The sequence below is a fragment of the Mauremys reevesii genome, linkage group 9 (genome assembly GCF_016161935.1).
Source record: "Mauremys reevesii isolate NIE-2019 linkage group 9, ASM1616193v1, whole genome shotgun sequence".
In the NCBI taxonomy this organism is placed as follows: domain Eukaryota; kingdom Metazoa; phylum Chordata; order Testudines; family Geoemydidae; genus Mauremys; species Mauremys reevesii.
Window position 1 is genome coordinate 11,992,167 of NC_052631.1, and position 15,069 is coordinate 12,007,235.

Genomic DNA, 15,069 nt, shown 5'->3' on the forward strand with positions numbered 1-15,069 from the left:
GGAGTTCTGGAGTCGATGGGAGCGCGTTCGGGGATCAATTTGTCTCATCTAGATGAGACGCGATAAATCGATCCCTGATAGATCGATCGCTACCCGCCAGTCCGGCGGGTAGGGTGGATGTACCCCAAGAGGCGTTCACAGGGAATAAAGTAGCCTTTCTCTATGGGATGGTGATAGTGATGATGGAAGTTGCCATAAGCAAAAACTTGAGGGTAGGGGCTCCGGAGACAGGTGGGCGAGAGTACAACTGTGCAAAATGGGAGAGGAGAGTGATTCCCCCCCCCCACCCCAAATTGCACCATGAAAAAATGGTGATTTTTTTTTTCCCCAGAAAAAATAACAGACAAGCCTTTTGATCACTTTACATTTTGAAGGCTGCCATTGCAACAAAAAGGGATGCAGACTTCAGAGATCTTTTTCAAACGGGTAAATGAAGCCGTGTTTGTAGTATTTGCAAGACTAGTCAAGAAAGTTACAGTACATGTAGAGACAACCTTTAAAAATGAAACACTTTAATACTCCAGTTTGGTAAAAGATAGCCTCATTATTTACAGGACTATGTATATAAAATCTAAAGATGTTAGCTCAAGTCGTTTGAGTTACAATTAGGCAAAAGAGTTAAAACTATTTTCAAAAATGAAGAAAATGACACCTTTTCAGTATCTTGTCTCCAAAGCAGCCTGACCAACTAACTGTGAACCTTTCCCACACAAAATTGGGCACTGATTAGAGAATAACCATGGGAAATTTTATGCAGAAAAGAGAGATGCCCTATCAGAAAAAAAGTATTAAGTTGATGGGAGTCAGAATTTTAATGAAACTTTATGGAGTCACTACACAAATCCTAATCTGTGTGGGCAGGGAAGACTGGACTGTAAGTAATGCAGACATTTTCATAGTGCTTGGAAGACATTTGGTTTTTATTGTTCTTAACAAAACAAAGGAATCGCACCGCACAATGTGGTTTAAATCCTGTTTACTGAATATATAATACTTAAGGCATATGCATATACATATTACTGTTCTGATTGGGTTCTGTGAACTTCTCCAACATAGAACATGGTGAGCACCATCAGAAGACTCTCTATTTAAAGGGATAGTATCCTATTCTCTTTCAGTACAACTTTCAGTAAAGTAAATCTTCTTAAATCTTTTAAAAGATTTATTATGGAAGTGACAGGGATTAGGAGGAGAGCAGAATTAACTTAGAACATGACCTTGGTATGAAAACTAATGTTTTACAGAGAGATTTCACATTAGAGTTTGATTTTCAAATATTGAGAGAAGAGTTTTTGCTAACAAATAATATTCAGTGATCTCATTGTATTTAAAAATGTAATATTTCTGAAGCCATCCTTAACATGTTTTTTGTGTGTAGCATTTCGATCCTTGTATCATTTTTATCTAGCAGAAGGTTTATAATTCACTTCTGCAAAAAAGTGATGTGCTAGAATTTGGCTGAAGTGTTTTACAAATGCACGATAATGGAACCACGCACATTCAGGCATTAGAAGTGACCATTATTCTAGATATCTTGGACCCTGATCCTGTCAACATTTATGCGATGTGCTTAACTGTAAGCAAGTAGTCTCACTGCAATCAGTGGGACTATTCACATGCTTAAAGTTAAGTACATACATAAGTCTTTGCAGGATCGGGGCTCTAAGTGGTTTCTGGGTTCACCTTATTGTGATTAGAAATGTTTGACTTTTTTCTTTGTAGAAGAAAATGAGAAATATTATTTGTTCCATTACCAAGGAAATACCACTTATAACATTTATATTGTCAGTCAATAATATTTACATAGTATTTTATATGTTCAAAGCATTGTACTGACTTTGTACCATATGACAGCCTGTTCAGTTAACATGCTGGTGGTGTGTGTGTTTGTATTATCTTTATCTCTGAATTACATTATAAAATTAAAATCCATGTGTGCCGTCAGTAATATATTTGCTAACTGAAAATGCATTTTTAAAAGGCCCACTGGTGTCTCATGGGACAATTTTGAGATGCTAATTAGAGATCATTCTAATTATGTGTTTGGCTTTCTCTAACCCACTTTCCCTGTTTTATTTTTTGGGGAGGAGGGGTTCGTTCCTTCTAGAATGGAATTGAAAAGTGGATCTTTTTTGTTTTTTATATATTAACCAGCCCCTGTTGGTAATGCCTTACTAGAATTTCTGATTCTCAGCTTGATGGTTGGCTGCTCTCAGAAACAGAGGATTAGAGCAGGAGTTCTCAAACCCCCTTCTGACCACAAAAATTACTACACGACCCCACGAGGAGGGGGACCAAAGCCTGAGACCCACCACCCCAGGTTGCGGGACCAAAGACCAAGGGCTACAGCCCCAGGCAGGGGGCCTGTAACCTGAGCCCTGCAGCTAAAGGCTGAAGTCCTCTGGCTTCAGTTTAGCCCTAGGAGGTGGGGTTCAGGCTTCGGACCTGGGCCCCAGCAAGTCTAAGCCAGCCGTGGCAACCCCATTAAAACAGGATCATAAACCACTTTGCAGTCCCGACCTACCCTTTGAGAACCTCTGGATTAGAGCATCGTGTAGGGAATAAGGAGCAGGAAGTAACGCAAACTTTTCAGTGACAAAGTTCTTATGCAATTGGGGAAGGGAGAGGTGGACCAGCAATTACGACGACAATTTTAAAATCAAGATTGGATGTTCTTATAAAAGATCTGCTCTAGGAGTTATTTTTGGTAAATTCCATGGCCTGTGTATACAGGAAGTCAGATTAGATGATCATAAATAATGGTCCCTTCTAGCCTCGGAATCTATTAATCTGTGCATGTCTAAGTGGTCTCGGTGCCACTAGATGGGACAGAACACCACGCCCAGAAAGTGTGTGGGTTACACATACACAATAGTCTACAAACAAAGCCCCTCTGGTGCACTGACTTCAGTGTAGGTAAACCACAGTGCTCATATGGAGCTCAATGCAGGTCGGGGGCTTACATTGTTTTTATTTATTTTTCCATTTTTATTTTGAGTGCCTTTTCTCCTCTATTTCTGTTTCTGCATCAGTCTGGTTTGGGGGCATTCTTTGACATGTTCACGGTACAGAAAGAAAAATTTTGTCAGATGTTACTAATATTTATTCTAATGCTGAAGAGAATAGCAAGCCATTCTTTCGTCTTAAAAATAAAATTAAATACTGTATTTTATACAGACAGTAATTATTTAATTAGACATGAGTAATTTTTGTGAGAACAGAAATCACGTTTTTGTAAGCAGAGATTTTCATACTACTGGGTCTCGCTTTGTTTATAATTTAAATTTTAAAAAAGCATACATAAAAAAGTTATACGTTCCCTTAATCACAAAACCAAATAAAAAAATTAAAAAGTGGTTTTAAGCTAAAAAATGTATAGGCCCAATTCCACTAGAAACAATATTTGAGTACTGGTCAGCTGAAAAGAGGAGTTTGTAAAGGAATTGCTGACACCTTTATAGCATTGCAAACACTAGAACTCAGAAAAACTTGGATTTTAACAATATTTATTATAATCTGTCAACAAACGTTTTTCTCTTTAACCAAAGGTTACTTCTACTAACTGAGAGGAATCGAGTTTACACAGGATGGCTGAGTCTATGCCAGTTTATCATCTCAGTGAGGTGCTGCTTCTCTAATAAGGGTGTAAAATTCCATGCTGATCCAGCAGCATGTCCTACTGACAGCTTCATCATGCATAGTATGGTTTGGTATGGAATCCTGCCATAAATGTCCATTAACTGTTTAAAAAAGAAAAGAAAAGTGAAAGCTACTGAAAATAAATAAATATATAAATCATACACTGCAGTGCTTAGCCAAACCAAATGTAGTATCTCGACCTCTGCTTTTCTGTGGCTGTCAAAACTACCTGCATTTAAAGTCCTGTAATAACAAAGCAGCTTCATAATTAATTTGAAGCATATAAGTAATATGTATTTCCATCTTTGTTTACATTTTTTTAATGTATGGACACATTAAGCGCTAGAGAGGAAATGTTCAGTACTGCATGGTGCCCAAACTTTTTTATAGCAGGCATTTATTAGCTCCTACTATAGTTAAGTTATGAACAAATTTGTGTTCATAAAATTTAAAAGAATGGCTAAGCAACAATGGTGCTCATAATTTTCAGAAACATTAACGTATGTTTTGCCCTTAATATTTTGTGCCTTGCTTCTGTCTGATGTTGAATTATTTTTCAGAATGTTTGAGTTCAGTAAGAGTGACTTTTTTCCTTCATTTCATAAGCTCCCCTGCCCTCTCCCCTCCCTGCCCCAGCCCCTCGCCCCCTTTTTTCTGTTTTGTTTTTGTTTTGTTTTAACACGGCTGCCCTTTTGCAGAGCAAGAGACTTGGTTTCACTGCAAGAGCTGTGCAAGCCAGCTGCCTCTTGAGCTTTTCCTTTTAAAAAAAGAATTTTAAGAAGTTAAATGCAAAAACTAAAAAACATCTTTCTAGCATTATGGCAATGTAAAAGTTTGAGGATCAAATATTCTTTACAAAATTCTAATATTCTGTCCCATTGCATGAAGTAATAACTTCTATTTAAATATTAAAATTTTTGGCCTTGATCTTGCAAAGACTTATGCACATGCTTAATTTCATACTCCACGTCAATGGAACCGCTTGCTATATGAAAAGTTAAAGTGCGTAAGTGTTTGCTGGATGAAGACCTTTGTTGTTACTGAATACTATAAAATAGATAGGATTTGCAATAAGGCAGGGTAAATACAATTTTAGGGATTTCAGTTACTTTTGAGTATTTAATCTTATAGCCCTACCCTGTAGCATTAAACTTAGTTTGGGGATTGGTGTTTTCCCATTTAATTTTATTATTCAGTTACAAGATATTAAGCTATGGATGGTTGGTAGTAATAAAAACCTGCCATCCTGGTCCTGTTCTCAAAACTGCAAAAAGTTAGGACCAGCATTTCAAAGCTATACTTAATGGGTTCAATGGCAAAAACTGTGCAGCCCTGTTGCCTGTCCCCTCTGGACTTCCAGCCCCACCGTGCAAGTATACACTTGCATATTCTGCAACTCTGTTAACATGTACAACTGTTGGTTGTGCAAGGGTGATGTGCACATTTTTTCAGGTGTGTGCGTTTCACCTGTTTTGAGAATGTTGACCTTAATTTCAGTTTATTGTAATAAAAGTAGAGGTACAGTATACCAAAAAAAATCACAGCCCAGCTTTTATCTAAAAGGAGATTGTGAGTAGACTGAGTTCCTACCCTGTCCTCAAGACCCTGAGTTAGGCTATGGCTACACTGGCGAGTTGCAGCGCTGGAAAGCCTCCACCAGTGCTGCAATTAGTAAGTGGCCACACCTGCAGGGCACTTCCAGCGCTGCAACTCCCTGGCTGCAGCGCTGGCCGTACCCCTCACTCAGCATGGGGAATAAGGATTCCAGCGCTGGTGCTGCAGCGCTGGTCATCAAGTGTGGCCACACACCAGCGCTGTGATTGGCCTCCAGGGAATAGGTGTATCCCAGAATGCTTTTATAAATTACTCTCTTTGTTTTGTTATGCAACCTCTCTTTGTTTTGTTGTGAACGAGCTCCGTTCTGTACCTGGCTGTAAACAATCAAATGAGAGGCAGGCAGACAGAGTGAATGAAACAGAACGGAGCCGATCGGAGCTCTGTTTGAACTGCTTATCTATAAAAACAAACACTGATCACAGCAAACAGGAGCTATCTGTACCTGGCTGTGAACGATCAAATGAGAGGCAGGGGAAACAGTGTTGGATGCAGGCTGTTAGGGTTCGCAAACATTTTGTGATTTTTCCAATCTCTCTCTTCCCCGCTCCCTGTCACAGTACACCACAGGGAGTGAGTGAAACAGGGGGCAGTCCGTGTTGGAGGCAGGCTGTTTGCAATTAGAGTTAAGACTAAGGGCTCATGAACATTTTGTGATTTTTCCAATCCAGGAAGCTAACACACAGTGTTGGCTCCAAAAATCCACTCGCTATCTTCCCCGCTCCCTGTCACAGTACACCACCCTCCACCCCCCTCTTTTGAAAAGCACGTTGGTGCACTTGAATTCTGGGATAGCTGCCCATAATGCAGCACTCCCAACAGCGCTGCAAATGCTCCAAATGTGGCCACACACCAGCGCTGGTAGCTGTGAGTGTGGCCACACACCAGCGCTGCTCCTACACAGCTGGATGACCAGCGCTGCAAACTACCAGCGCTGCAAACCGTAAGTGTAGCCATACCCTTAGTGTCCACAGCTCTCCCCCTTATGGGGCCATATTGGTGACCCAAAACTAATAACAACAGAAACCTTAGCCTAAGTTTCCTCCCTGAGCATTGCTGTTCCTTGGGCAGGGTCTCTTATTTAGCATCATCTATGTATTTAGCGCTCTATAGTACAGAAAAATAAAGGCTACCACTTAGGGTTGCCAACTTTTGTAATATTTAAAAACTGGACCTCCAGCAGGAGTGCCGGAACCTCCTCTTCCCCCCTGCCCCCTTCTGCCTGAAGCCCCACCTCTCTGTTCGCTCCTTTTTCCCCCTCCCTCCATCGCTCACTGCTTTTCTGCTCCCACACCGTCCATGCATTGGTCGGGAGAGACTTGCCTGCAGAGCTGGGGTTGGGAGCTGCAGCCGCCTGATGCAAGTAGCAGGTGGCCCTGGCTGAGTAGGTGCTGGCATGGGTGACGACTCGGCACCTCCACGCCTCCCCCACCCTCAGGAACCAGATCTGTAACCAGCCACTAAATCTGACCAGACATCATCAGGCCCTCTTTTCAACCGGACCTTCTGGTCGAAAACCAGACACTTGGCCACACTACTGCCACTACCCCAAAGAATTAACAATCTAAGGGTACATCTTCACTCGTAACGTTAAAGCCACGGCAGCGCTTTAACATGGCTGTGTAGTCGTGGCACCAGCGCTGGAAAAGGGCTCTCCCAGAACAGTAAAAAACCCACCCCCACAAGGGGAGTAGTGCTGGTGCACTGTCTACACTACTACTTTACCCCGCTGAAACTTGCAGCGCTTGGGTGTGTTTTTTCACATCCCTGAGCAAGAAAGCTGCAGCGCTGTAAATTGGCAGTGTAGACAAGGCCTAAAATACAGAAGCACTGCAAACTGAACAAACTGGAAAATTATGAGTTTTTGGGGGGGGTGGGGGGTTGTTTTTAATTCCTCCTTTACCAAGGACACAAGTCAGGCAGTAGGTAAAAATTGCTGATTATAGACAAGTATTAAAAAAGCTAAAAATGAACTTACTGAATTAAATTTTGAAGTAGTTAAATGGGTGTAAATCAGAAGCAACACCGCTGAAGTTGGCTGAGTTACTACCCTAGACTATCAGTGTAAATTACAGCAGCATGTGTCCAGTTGTTTAGATCTATTTAAAATACACATTTGTTGCTTAGTCACTCTTTTAAAATCTTGTTGAAACCGTGTGCCTTTTACCTAGTCCGTGTTTCCCTCTCTCTGTGGCAAATCAGTTGACTGTGAACAGGTTTCCTGTTGTACTAACGGAGGCTAATTGATGGATGAATTTCCAGTTTTCTGTTTGTACAGTTTTTTTGTGTGTGCTCTATGGGGAATTGTAAAGAGGAAAAGGATTCCTCTCAAACTGGCTTCTGTTCAGTTCATTGCTTTCCTTTCAGGCCTCCCTGTTCTGTCTTGTTTGACATAACCACAGCAAACAATATGAATTGGTAATACGAAGCATAATTTTACTATGAAAGTAAAATACTTGCAGTTGTAACTAAAAATTTGCAAGTTAGTATAGCTTCTATAAACATTTCAGTCTCTTGTTTGCTTGTTTCCCCTTGTTTGCTTAGACAAAAGGATCATTATCCCGTTAATGATCTTAGTTTACTAAGATTAAGCCTGGAGCTAAATTTTATATCTGAGATTTAAACAGTGTTTATAATAACTTTTTGATGCCAGTTTTAGCAGTACTAGTAGGTGCTGATGCTATACAATTCACCTCTCCAGAAAGGTTTATAGGAAGCCATCAGAACACAGATATTAAACTCTAGCAGAAAATTTAAATTACATTGGTTATGAGGTCAGAACCTTTTCTTTCAGTCATGAGGCACTATGGATAAGCATTGCTAGAACGAAGGACTAGTGACACTTTAAAAGTCCACTGTTACCCATTATTAGCCCTGTGATTCTCTGCTTTCCAGTGGTAGCTTTTTCGTCAAGCCCTGATAGGTCACAATAGTTTGGATTTTAACAGTGCCATTGGTCTCTCTGGCCTTAAAATCACGTAATTCAGATTGCTGCTACTGTTCCCTGTTTTTCCTTCTCTTACACTTCAATTCCAATATCATTTTAGAAGCCACTGCCTTGGACTTCTAGAAGTAGAAAACAAGGTCCCAATCCTGCATTTGGATCCATTCAGGAGGGCCTGATTGCATGATACGGACCCAAGTGTTGTATTGCCTCTGAAAGCTTGATACCCAGCTTTCAAATGGTATAAAGCATTAATCTCTAACTCTAGTGTCTCATTTAATATTAGCTGCTAATATTATGTCAGACTTGAAGTGGGTGTATGAATTACATGTCTATTAACGTTTAATTTATAAATTACGGATATCTTTCCACTTTGAGCACACAAACAATTCAGTACATACAAATAATACAAAAATACATCAATGTGTGCTAGTGCCATCTCAATGAAATACAACCTCATCTCTCTTTCTTGCTTAGTCCTTTCCACAGATTAAAAGATTCCATCCATATAGAGTGTTTCAGCTGTCAGGAATGCCAAAAGGGGAGTGATAGCTGTTAGCGTCTTAAAACTCCTGTTATGACGTTTAGGAATGAACCATGCTGGTGCAGCCTGTTATCTGGTCATTGACGATTACAATGTATTAGCTAGATCTCTTGGGAAATTTCAACATGTCTGATGATTGTTGACCGCTGTTTAAAAATGAGCTACATTTTGTCATTCAGAACCAAAAACAGCACATTGAATTCAGGTTCAAATGCTGATATAAGACTTAGGTATTTTATAACTGAGTTATTTTAGCGGTCAAGGGTGGTTGGTTTTAGAGTGGAAATTTTGGAATACTAAATGCCCTCTGATGTATTTCCTTCCATGTGTTCAGCCCTGGATATGCAGTAACTTTGTGAAGTCTGTTATCTGTGATGTCTTTTTCTGTTTTATGGCTTTTAGTCCTGTTTAGCTCAGTCTTTAGAAAATAATTAGCATTCATACCCATCAGCCACTCATTTTGAGGTTTTGCCTTGAACTTTGGCCAAAATTATCATGAATATTCCATTACGAATGGTTCTTTTACTACTAATCTGATCCTAGTCTCACTGAAAACAGCATTTTTTCTGAAACACAGAGATTCTTATAGGGACTTTTGTGGAGCTTCTAACCTCCACATGGACTCCGTAGGGTCTTTTGTATAATTCACAGGCTTTACCTTTGCTCTGTTTGTGAAGCATGGAAACTCCTTAAAGTTAGGGTGACCAGACGTCCTGGTTTTAAAGGGACAGTCCCATATTTAAGCCCTACCACAGGTGTCCTGACTTTCTTTAAAATATGAGCAAATTGTCCCATATTTTCTGTCTGCCCCCATCAGTACTGATGGTTCCTGCTGATGGCCGGATCCCTGTTAGTCAGCTACTCGCCCACCAGCGGTGAGTGGGGGGGGTCCAGTGGCCAATGATGGGGGTGCATGTGCAAGGCTGGTGGTGGGGCAAAGCTGCAGTGCATGGGGCCAGCCGCTCACCCTATTGGTCCGTCAGCGTAGCCCCCGCTGCGTACCGGCTCTCGGCCAGCAGGGCCCCATCCCCAGTCCCGTTTCTGGCTGCGCGTTGTGAGCTGCGGTGGCTGGTGAGTGCAGGCTGGTGCCAGGCAGCAGTCGGTTATGTGTCACTTCAGCTGTCCACCCATTGGCCCTTTACGTGCTCCCCCTCTTGCTATCCTCTCCCTGCTTTACCCCTTCACACACCCCCACACCAGCGCCGTTGCTCCTCCATATCCCGCGCCCAGCACTGTGCGAAAACCTGCCCCTGGTTGGAGTGATCAGCTCACCATCAGCCTGGCCGGCAGTCTCCTTCCTTCCCCCACTGCCTGTGGCTGGGCTGGCACCCTGGGAAAGCCCGGGGTGCTGGCCAGGAGGAATGTGCCAAAGCCCTGCACAGCATTGGCACAGGGAAGCCTCTCCGCTCCTCAGCTAAGCTCCGGAGTGGCGGGAGGGAAGCGATTTCCAGCCTGTTCCTGCCCCGAACCTGTAGGTTCCACAGCAGCCCTGAAGCAGCAGCTTAGCATCCTGTTCACCTGCGCACACACCCGCCCTGGGTCCTGCCCCCACCTTTCTGGGCGGGTTTGCTGAAGCCGCTGCAGTCAGGTTCCCTGGGCCCTGGTGCACAATGCGTCCTTAGGGCGTAACACCTTCTTGGGGACAGGAGGCGGCTGGGTGATATTGGTGGCTAGGAGCAGCCTGGAGGTGTTAGCTGCCTTTTGATACTGTGCGTGGAGGAAGGGACAAGCTGCTTCCAGCTGCGGGGGGAGAGAGGGGGTAGGCGTGGTGGGTGGGGTAGGGAGGGGGAAGAGATGAGATCCACAAAGACACGGGCCAGGTCATTTCCCCCCCCCCCCCCCCTCGAAGCAGCTCCCATCACTTCCCTCCCTCATAGTGCCGAAAGGCTGCTGCTGACCGCATTCTGGTGTGAACCCTGGCAGAAATCTGGGGAGGAGGGGCCTTGCGACCCTGCGTGCCCCACCCCTAACATGTTGCCTCGGGAAGATGTGGTGCCAGGTACCAGGAGAGGCGGGTCCGTCCCAGGGGCCCAGCCAGGCATGGAGGGCAGAGAGCGCTGGCCAGAGAGGGTCGAGTCGGTCACCCCCTCATGTGAGAGAGGTGTATGGGAGTGTGTGTGTGTGTGTCCAGGGCCGGCTCTAGGCACCAGTGCTCCAGCTCCATTTTTTTTTTTTTTTTGCTTGGGATGCAAAAACCCGGAAGCCGGCCCTGAGTGGAGGTGAACTGTGGGGGGAGCGGGGAGGGCCGCAGGAAGTAACCTGGGGGGAGACAGAGGAACCGCTTCTGCCCCCGCCAGCTCACCTCTGTTCCACTGCCGCCTGCTCCCCCGAGTGCGCTGCCACTCCACTTCTCCCCCCTCCCTCCCGGGCTTGCCGCACGAATCAGCTGTTTTGCGGCAAGCCTGGGAGGGAGGGGTAGGAGAGGAAATGCGGTGCAAATGGGGGAGGCTGAGGTTTTGGGGAAGGGGTTGGAATGGGGCGGTGAAGGGGTGGAGTTGGGGCTGGGTCGGGGGGTGCGGGAATGTTTTTTTGCTTGGGGCCGCAAAATACTTGGAGCTGGCCCTGTGTGTGTCACCTCTCCCCATGTAAACCCTAAAGCTTTAAAGATAAGAAAGTAAATGAAAAGAATCCCACTACGCAGTATTTCTTTTTAACAGGGGCTCAGTCAACTAGATGTTAATTTGAATGTTTGTACTGCATAGTTCTGATTGTCATTGAACTCACTTGAATACAAGTACAGTAACTCCTCACTCAGTTTAATGTTGTTTTGTTGTTACGTTGCTGATCAATTAGGGAACATGCTCATTTAAAGTTGTGTAATGCTCCCTTCTAACATCTTTGGCAGCCGCCTGCTTTGTCTACTGCTTGCAGGAAGAGCAGCCTGTTGCAGCTAGCTGGTGGGGGCTTGGAACCAGAGTGGACCGGCAGCCCCCCTATCAGCTCCCCGCTCCCCTAAGTTCCCTGTGCAGCAGCTGCCCAGCAGGCTAATAATTGCAGCTGTCCCTCCCCCGTGGCCATGTGCTGCTCCTGCTCTCTGCCTTGGAGCTGCTCCCCGAGACTCCTGCTTGCTGTGCTGGGGGGGGGGGGGGAGGAAGGGGGGGCTAATGTCAGGGTGTCCCCCTACTCCTGCACCCCGCTTCCCCCATCTTCATAGAGCAGGGGGGACACACGATTGGTCTCAGGACAGAGGGAGCTTGCTGGCAGCAGCAGCTGAGGTCTCAGCAAGCTGATCTAATTAACAAGGCAGTGTACTTAAAGGGGAAATGCGCATCTCTCTCTCTCTCTCACACACACTATGGGCTTAGCTACACTTACAAATTTGCAGCGCTGCAGCAGGGTGTGAAAACACACCCTCTCCAGCGCTGCAAATTGCGGCGCTGCAAAGCGCCAGTGTGGTCAAAGCCCCAGCGCTGGGAGTGCGGCTCCCAGCGCTGTACGTTATTCCCCACAGGGAGGTGGAGTACGGACAGCGCTGGGAGAGCTTTCTCCCAGTGCTGGTGCTTTGACTACACTTAGCGCTTCAAAGCGCTGCCGCGGCAGCGCTTTGAAGCGCTAAGTGTAGCCACAGCCTTAGTGTGTCTCTGTCTGCAATGCTCTCTCCCTTCCCTCCATTCCTGCTGCCTTGTAGACTGTGAGAGTTAACCCTTGAGGGCTCAGCCAATTGCTAGTTCATCATTTAGCAGCAAGGCATTCCCTGGAAAATATCCCATCCTCTGACTCCTCCGCCTCAACCAAACTTTACAATCATCATCACCGTGTACCAGTATTAACTTGTTTGTTTAAAACGTATACTGTGTGTGTGTGTGTGTACACACACACACACACGCATGTCTTTTGTCTGGTGAAAAAAAATTCCCTGGAACCTAACCACCCCTATTTACATTAATTCTTATGGGGAAACTGGAGTCACTTAACATTGTTTCTCTTAAAGTCGCATTTTTCAGGAACATAACTACAAAGTTAAGTGAGGAGTTACTGTAATTTTACCAGGTGTCCTGTATTCAGCATAGGGAAATGTGGTCACCCTACTTAAAGTCCATTTCCAAAGTGGCCAGGTTGAAAAATGTTGGAACAGTTCAAGTAAACACATAGCCATGATTTGCAACACCTATAATGTTAATTTATATGGTGCAATATAAATGGTTCTATGACAGAGGAACCAATTTTTTTCTTGACAGCTTTATATTTTAACCCCTGCACTCCCCTACCTGTGGAAATTCCTGTATAAAAATATTGTTAAACTGGAGATGTAGCTGAAGAGATGAAACAATCAGAAACATTAAGTAATAAAAACCGTAAGAAAACATCCATAGTTGGCATAATGTTTTGTCATCTTGGAGATTATTTTGCCATTGTAGTCCGCACTAAGTTGTTGTCTCATTACTTAGATGTTGGTAATGATTAAGTTGGATTATTGTAAAATTCTCGGTAGTCATCCTGAGCAATCAGCCTGAATGGAATTTTTTGGCACTTCTAACTTTCTAATCTGAAACAAATGCTTCTGTTTTTATCATAAAAGCAGGAGACAAGAATAGAGTTGAAACTTGACTTGGAATTTCCTTTTTTTAAAAATGAACATATACTCCTAAAGCAATTAAGATACGGCTATTTGTGTAATATTTTGGTTTGCCCCTTAGGAAACTATGAACGTTGCTTTAATAGATTCAGCAAAAAAGACTAGTAGAAAAATATCTTTTATACTATTTCCATCATTCTTTCAAATATATATTGACAGAAAGTATCATAATCTGGTTTGTGTTACAGGTGGTGTAATACCAAGGGCTGCACTGCTGCCACATCACAATTTTGTGAGGTTTCAGAGAGTAGTTCTGGTAAGGACACTCAATGATTTATATATATATTTTTAAATAGAGGTGGACTATTATTTTGATATAAATTGGTATCCGACTTTATATGCATTCACCTTATTGGTTAGGAATTAATTTTTGCAGTCTGCTGAGTTTTGACATTATGTATTATTTTATTTGATAGTTTTTAACAGTTCCTTTGGAGCTGTTATGTTCTAATGTATAAATCCATATTAGACTCCTTGAGAGCTGTTATATTATACACATCAATTCATAGTATGGAAATGTTATTAAGTAGACCTTTGACAAAACAACTTGCAGCAGCTTTATTGTTTCCCTGAAGTATGGAGCCATTATCATCTTAATATGGATCAACTTTGTACTTTTTTTTTTTTTAATGTTTCATACACAGGATATTGCACATGGGCTGAAGGATGTGTATTTTAATTTTTTTTAAAAATAAAAGCATATTTACTCAGACAAATTGTACCATTACTAGTCCTCTTTTCCCTGATTCTAATGTACTACAATAATGTTTTTGTTTTGATTTTTTTAAACATATATGTATATAAATGAATTCCCCCTCTGGTCTCTTGACCTCTTGAGTTTTTCTTTAACCTGCTTCTCTTATCTTTAGTCTATGGTCTGTTTCATGGCCAGAACCGTAATAGAGATGAGATTACCTCACTTTTTTAACAAAGGGAAGATTATTTTCTGAACTGTATACCAACAGCAATGTTCATGTACTGTGTGAGTGCCTCTTCTTGGAGCAGTAGGTAACTGATACTGTACTTGTATCTGTGGAATTTTTAATATATGCTGTAACTTAACAAATGTCTTGTGGGTGTAGCAGACTTCTTTTCCCCACCATTCATTACAGTTTAGAGTGACCGTTCATTGTGAAGAATCATTCATCTATAGAGGACACTCAAAGACAGGTTGGTTGTTTCAACAAGCCACCTCAAGTATACAGAGGAACAGAGCAGAGAGAAGGATCTCCCTAACTTCAAGTGTTGATCCCAGAAGTGTCTGGTTACTCAGTCCAGCAAAACACTTGAGCAATTGAAGTCAATGGGGCTACTACCGTGCTTTCATTGAGAATTCCAAATGGGATCACCTATTCTTTGTGGCTTAAAAAAAAAAAAAAAAGAGGGGGGGGAAGAGTAGGAAGATCTCCAGGTGTGGAAGTAGGATTTGTTGGCACTGGGCGGTGCTGAGGCCCACAGCTAAGAATGAGGAAAGGGACATCCATTTGTAGATTTATGCTGGTAAGAATAAAGAGGGAAGCAATTTTTCTTGTTATCACTGCATTGTGCATACAAGTATGCCTTTAAAAATTGAACATGCCTGTATGCATGTCTGTTTTTCAACATGCAGTTATGTTTACTAGAGTATGGAATATATACACAGATGCACAAGCATAGATAATAATACACACTTCCGCACTCTGATTTCTGTGTTTCGGAGAGGTAGAAAGACATGCCCTTCAGACTTATGTAAAAGAAAAGTGGAATAATTAA

At 43.0% G+C, this 15,069-nt stretch overlaps 1 protein-coding gene across 9 annotated transcripts in view; it reads left to right on the forward strand.

Annotated features, from left to right (window-relative positions):
- TBL1XR1 (TBL1X receptor 1) overlaps nucleotides 1-15,069 on the forward strand; it is a 180,535-nt gene that overhangs the window by 111,558 nt on the left and 53,908 nt on the right. For 6 of the 9 annotated variants that reach the window (XM_039488938.1, XM_039488942.1, XM_039488933.1 and 3 more), the window contains one exon: nucleotides 13,506-13,573. The exons of the other annotated variants lie outside the window; for them this stretch is intronic. The gene's annotated coding sequence lies outside the window, so the exon portion shown is untranslated. The remainder of the gene's footprint in view (nucleotides 1-13,505; nucleotides 13,574-15,069) is intronic. 9 annotated transcript variants of the gene reach the window in all.